Genomic DNA, 6,604 nt, shown 5'->3' with positions numbered 1-6,604 from the left:
ATGGTCTCTCAAATAAAATGGAGTCTGAAAAGGTTAGTGACAGAAGGACCAAGAGTCTTTGTTAAAAAAATTATCTGTAAAGGCAAAAATAGAATGACTACATAAAATGATCAAAATTGAGAGCATGGACAAGAGGAACACAGGAAAGCCTAGGGAACAGAAAATGTAGAGAACTGCAAATACTGAACCAAGGAAAAGAAAATTATCTGCAAATGGGAATGGTAAAAGTGGAGGAGCACTGACACAAAAAATATTATAAAGTCTATTCAAAATGTGATGTTTTAAAATATCAAATAATAAAGAGGCTTTTAAGAAAACATACATTAACAAAACTAAACACTGAATGAGCAAGAAAACTCATCAAATCAGAGGCCAGACAGAGATAGAGAAATACACAAGTCTGAAGCAATGAATGGTAAGAAAATACATAAGATAGGTTAATAGAGAGAAAGAAAACAGGATTTTTGTCAAATACTGGAGGACTTGTACTGTATATAGGACAAATTACATGACAGGCAAAAGAGCAATTAGTACAAAATAAGCCTGTCATTTAATCCTAGGACCTGGTTAGAACCCAAATGGATGAGAAATGTGGTTTAAGTGGTTTCTCTAAGATCATCATCCCAGAAGCCCAGCTAAAGAACATAAACAGAAAGATGGTGTCAGTCACGTTTTTTGGAAGCAAAATGGCACAGAAATGGTTTAACTTAATTCCTGAGGGTTGAACATTGATTCTAACTTTGTTTTCAGGTTTCAGCCTACATATAAGAAAACCCCTCTGTTCCATTTGCTACCCAGAGGTTTTGACATTCCAATTCTTAACTTTCATCCTTTTTTCATAACTAAGAGGATCACTGATCAAACCAAATTCAACAAATGTCAAAGGCATTCTTTCAAGGCCAGTATGTGGTCTCAAAACATCTCACTTCTTGGCAATGACTAAAAGCAAGAAGGTTGGGCCTGAGACAAGATGATTATTATTATTATTTTTAAGGAAAGGTATTCCTATATTCATATGTAGTCATATGTTCCATCTAAGACATCCTATTCAAAGGTTGATTCTCATTTCAGTCAGTTACACATGACTAGCTCCCATGGGAACCTCGGAGTTTCAGTGTTGTGCTTACTCACTGGAAAACACTCTTCAACAGAGGCATCTGGTATCCCATACAACCAAACAGAGGCATAGCTTTTTACTTTTGAGGGAGATGTTGCCCCAGAGCTTTGGGCTACAGAGCATAGGCTCGCATTGATAAGGAACACCCCAGACAGAGGACAGAAATGCCTTTCACCAGCTTCTGCTCTGCAAATCAGTGCTCTGTGAACTCTAACTGTGTTTCATAAAGCAACTGAAAGTTTTTAGTTATAATTAAAAATAAACAGGAAGACCTTATCTGAAAAGATAATCACAGGTAAGTGTGCATGTATGTAAGTGCACCTGTACAGCTGACAATGTAGGATCTGTCAGTGCAGTTGTGTCACCACACAGCATTAACAATTTTATAGAGCTAAGAGCTGTTTAAAATGAGTTCAGAATCAAGAAAGGCAGAAGAAAAAATTCTTTTCTTTGGGAGATACATCCTTTTTAGTGGTGGGCTTGGATTAGTGTAGCTGCATACTGTACTTCATGCTGATTTAGGAGCATGTGCAAGACTAGACCAAAACCAATTTTAATGGGACACAGTTAAACTACCCATATAATCTTTCCCAAAACTAAAAAAAAGGGGGAGGCCTGGTCCTGCAGGCAGACCCTTCTCTACATCTCAACTAATAAAATTTGATTTTGAAATGTTGGTATCTTGTAAACAAGTCAGTGCGATTAAAACTGAGCCACATTTTTTGACATTTTCTTATTTCCAGATTTCCATCTCCCATTGCCAGTGTTGCAGTTGTGCACAGTGACTGCTTTCCTGTACACAGGCAATACCAAAAACCCCTTAGTCTGTGCATTTGTTTCTGTAGAGTCATAGAGCTATTTTTTTACATATCAGTGACAAATGTAATTTACAAAATGTTTCCCTTTTTTTTTTGCAGTATTTATTTCCTAACCCATTGATGAACCTTGTTTGTCCCCACCATATTTGTCCCTAACCCACTGGTGAACCTTATCAGTCCCAACTGAAGCTGACACAAGAAGAGACTAGAAACTGCTCTTACCACACAACATTTTCGATGTTTCTGCATCAACTGATTCTTGGCAATCCAGTTCAGCCTTTCCCAGTCTTGATCAATGAAGTCAGACCTACAACCTTAACAAAGACAGATTCAATTTCTCCTCACTTACGTTAGGTGGGCTTTTCAATGTCGTCTTAAGAGAAGGAGATGACTCCAGATGGCCTGTGAGAAACAGCTTAAATTTATTTCCCCTGCCATTGATAAGATCTGGAGTGTGCCTCATACTCCCTGAAGAGAAGATGAAGTACTGCTTGGGAACTTGGGAACCAAAGGGTAGATATATTTACATTTCTCTAGTTCACAAAATACCTTAGGACTAGAGCCAATGGTTAGGTTTCCTGCATAAGTATGGGAAGCAGGGGTCAATACCTTTGTCACTTCCATCTGCTTTCCCAGAAAAGCTAGAAGATGGCTGGTATTTCCATGTTTCAAGTTCATGTTTTAAGACTTTTAACATCTCAGTATGTGTACTATGACAGCTGACAGTCATTGCAACATATAGGAAAAAACAAACAAACAAACAAACAAACAAAACCCTACAAAGTGTTCTTCTCTGTGTTTGTTTTATATTCAACTTGCATGTGCTGTGTGTATGTCTGTCTGTCTGTCTGCTCAGGGGCCCACCAGCCCATTCTCCCCCAGTTCACTAGGTTTGAAGCTGTTGGATAATCTCAATGAAATCTGACAGGTGACTGAAGCTCTTTCTCAAGTGCTTCAACAATATATAGACTGGACCATGTTGTACAGAATAACTCACATCTGCTCTCGCTACAGGGCATGGTCCTTGAGGGCACTGCTGCCCTTCTACATTTCGATTTCTCCTACCCTCTTTGTGCTGGGCTGCACTGGAGTCTGGTAATAAACAGAGGATTTTTCCAGCTTCCCCGGAAATGGGTGTAGGGATGCATTGGTGTCCCTGGGAAGAGAAAAGGCTGCAAGCCATCGCACATCCTTCTGTACCAGGGCACTCAGCTCTCCCAGCTCCAGATCACCTGATTTGGAGTCTATTCCTGCCACCAGATTCCCCTTACTCTCACCTGTGGTCTCTGTCACTGTAAAGTATTAACATGTACTCATTTCTCCTTCCTTTCTAAGAAGCACACAAAAAAGTGAGTCCCGCCTTAGTATTTTTTAATTCTGCTAGGATTGTTACAGAACACAACAGATCAACATCATGTTGTTGTAGGAACAAACTTTCAGTGGTATTCAAAAAGAAATGTTCACTCTCCCAGCAAAACCTGTATTTTTATCAAGTATGAAACATTTGGGAGCTGTGCTAACTTTGACAGCTCACAATGGGAGAAAATAAAAATTAATTTTTTTTCTAAAGAGTCAACCAAATTTATTTTATTATGGCAAAATTTTGCCTTTCAACAGTTTATCCATTATTTCATTTTAAGATGATAATTTTAGCATCATATTTCTATATATATTCCATTAGTTATATTGCAGTTTTGACATTATCCGAGTTAAATAACACAATGGCTCTGAACATAACATTTTCTGGAACAACAGGCCTATAACTCACTTACATTTTCTTTATAAGCTACATTCTGTAGATTTCAGGAAATAATCCAGTTTGTAGTCTGGGACTGAAACAAAAAAAAGTTAAAAAAGAAATTACATTCAACCCAAATGAAAACATAAACTAACACTACAGAAATAAATTAAAAATGAGGTAAGTTACTAGCAGAAACAAAGGTTTTCCTTTTATTTTAAGGATGTTAATGCCTCTGCTCTTAAATATTTTATTAGCCATTGATTTGTCGTATTCAGCCCAGCATCATAAATGTTTTCTGTCCATGAGAAACATCATTTTTTGGTGGACATGATGAGAAAAGACCTTCCTGGCTCAGACTCTCTTCTACAGAAGAGAATTTGCCCAGTGCCTCCCTTGCCTGGTAAGACTTCTGGTCTTTGGTGATGCCCAAGCATAGGCTAGAATGGCCCCGCTTCTTTTTTTTTTTCTCTCAAGTTGAAACTTGTACGGGAGCACTGAGCAGCATTGGTGTCATGTAAACTCGGGCCTACCACCACGGTCATTGCCATCACCATCCTTGGTCAGAAAAGCCATATCAACATAATTTGAAATGGCAGATTTTGTGACTGGGGACACAATGGGCAGTTATCTACCATCAAATCCTGTGAAAAAGGAGGCTTATGAGCTTCCCAGGTTTGCCCATTACCAGAAATCCTTTGGTCTCTATAGTGTCAACATGGCAGCTTGATCTAGTTACTGATGTTGTTCTGACCAACAGAAGGGTGGAACTGGCTTAAAATTAAGTTCTTGAGGAAAAAATAAAAAACAGAGGCAGAAATTAAAATTTAAAAGGTTTGTCTTCACAAGATGATGTTGCAAATACAACAAAACCAAGTAATTTCTTGGGCATTGATGATAACAAACCCCAGTTTCCCATGTTTTCTTGTCTCAGGACTAAATTTTCTGGTGTTCCTTAAATTCTAAATGTCTCATCAAAATACTTTACAGTTTAGGAAAGCTGCAGTGTTACTTTCTTCTGTGAGTCTCTGGTGTATAACAAACACAAGCCGACAAGAATGTCAAGAGGTTTTACTTTCTCCGCCACCTCCTTGCTTATCTTTAGGGAGATCACAGGAACCTTTCAGAGTTTACATTACATTTTGTGAAACTAGCTAGGGAACTAGGCTAAAAACAGCATCAGATGCCAGAAGCCCTAATTCTGTCCTTTTCTCTGTTACTATTGCTTCTTAGGCTGCAACATAATACTAAGCACTAAGAACAAGTTTGAACAATATCTGTCTGATTCAGGGAGTCCTTCTCTTCGTGGATATATTTTGATGTTCTCCTTTCTGGATTTTCTGGTTCAGATTCTCTGCTTTATACAAGATACATCATCCTTCTTCTCTTGACCTGCTGGCTGAGCAAAATATAACTAAAAAGGCAGAATTTTGCAATTGCCATTATCTTATGAGAGTGTTTTACTAAAACTAGGAAAAATCTGGTATTTCCTGGGATGTTGAAATCAAGGGTTAGAGTCTCTCTTCTGCAAGACATTCATACCCAATTAAAATTTTCTAGATTGCTCTCCTTTCTCCTGAGACCAATCTGAACACTGTTCTGAAAAAGATCTCTGAATGGTCCTTAAAGAGAAGAAACAATTTCACCACTGTGCTCCTCTAGCAACCAGATTCTCTTGCCCACCAAAATGATTTGACAGTGCCCTGAAAGGAGCAAAGTGCTTTCAAATATGGATAAGAAAACACAGATTACTCTCTGCAGCAGTTTGGAAATGAGATGTGGTGATGGGGATGACAATAGAACAGAGAAACACAGTGGGAATGAAAAATCAAGTATGAACAGTGAGACCACACTGCTCTTCCCTGAGACTTACTGTGTGCTGCATGAAGGGACAGAAAATCAAGTATTTCAAAACTATGAGGCATAATATCCCCTTTTCTTGGGAGCGGATTTTCTTCAATAAAACCTTGATTTTTAAAGAAGTCTAAATAAAAAAAAAAAAAAAAAGAGCAGAGCTGTTGTCACCAGCTTGGAAAATTATTTTGACTTCAATGGCACCTTGATTACATGAACACTTATTTTTTTTCCAGAATGATAACAGGTATGGAATTAAGTCCGAGCCAATGACTGCTTTGGAAATACCAGCATTAGAAATGTTTTATTTCTCAAATATTTTACCATTTTGAAATGTGATGATAGCATTACATTAGAATATTAATTAATTACTGAAGTTTTCCCCATCAGTTAATTTTTCTAAAGATTATTTTCAGATGGACCTGTTGTTGCTGCTCTAGCAGACTGTGGACAGAACAAAATAAGAGCACCTTTTCAAAGAAAAATGTTGTGGTTTCAATAAATTTTAACATTACTAACAAAAGAAGCATTTGACTGCAGAAACTACTCTAGGCTGGTCACACCCCAAATCTGGTTTGGGAAAAAAAATCTAGGAAGCTCTTTATTTTCATCTATTTTTCTAAGTGAAAGCTGCAACATTGACTTCATAAGATTTAAAACTTTCTGTGGTGTGAGCCACAAGACTTTCTGTAACTAGTTATAGTGTTATTTCTGTCTGAAACACCACCAAAAATAACTAGTATAAACTCATTATTTTTAAAAAAAACAAACGTTTTTGTAGAAACTCAGAATACATACATTTTTGCATAGACTTGTAATATCAGTTGAAAGCAGTGGTAAAAATTAAACATCCTTTAAAAATATATGCCTTGTTCTATGAAGGATTTGATTGATCTATGCAGTAAGCCAGCTTGCATTTTTTCAAAGAATAGAATTCTAATTGTTATTATTCATATAGCAATAGCATTTAAATACTTCAGTGATTTTCACACCTCAAGGTGTTAAGTAATGTGCAAGTGAGACAGACACTGCTCCAAAGCATTTCTGTTCAAGATGAACAAGCAGCACAAAGGATAG

The sequence above is a fragment of the Lepidothrix coronata genome, unplaced genomic scaffold (assembly GCF_001604755.1).
Source record: "Lepidothrix coronata isolate B3197 unplaced genomic scaffold, Lepidothrix_coronata-1.0 Scaffold4, whole genome shotgun sequence".
NCBI lineage: Eukaryota > Metazoa > Chordata > Aves > Passeriformes > Pipridae > Lepidothrix > Lepidothrix coronata.
The sequence above is the reverse complement of the archived record's forward strand: the minus strand, read 5'-3'. Positions refer to the sequence as shown.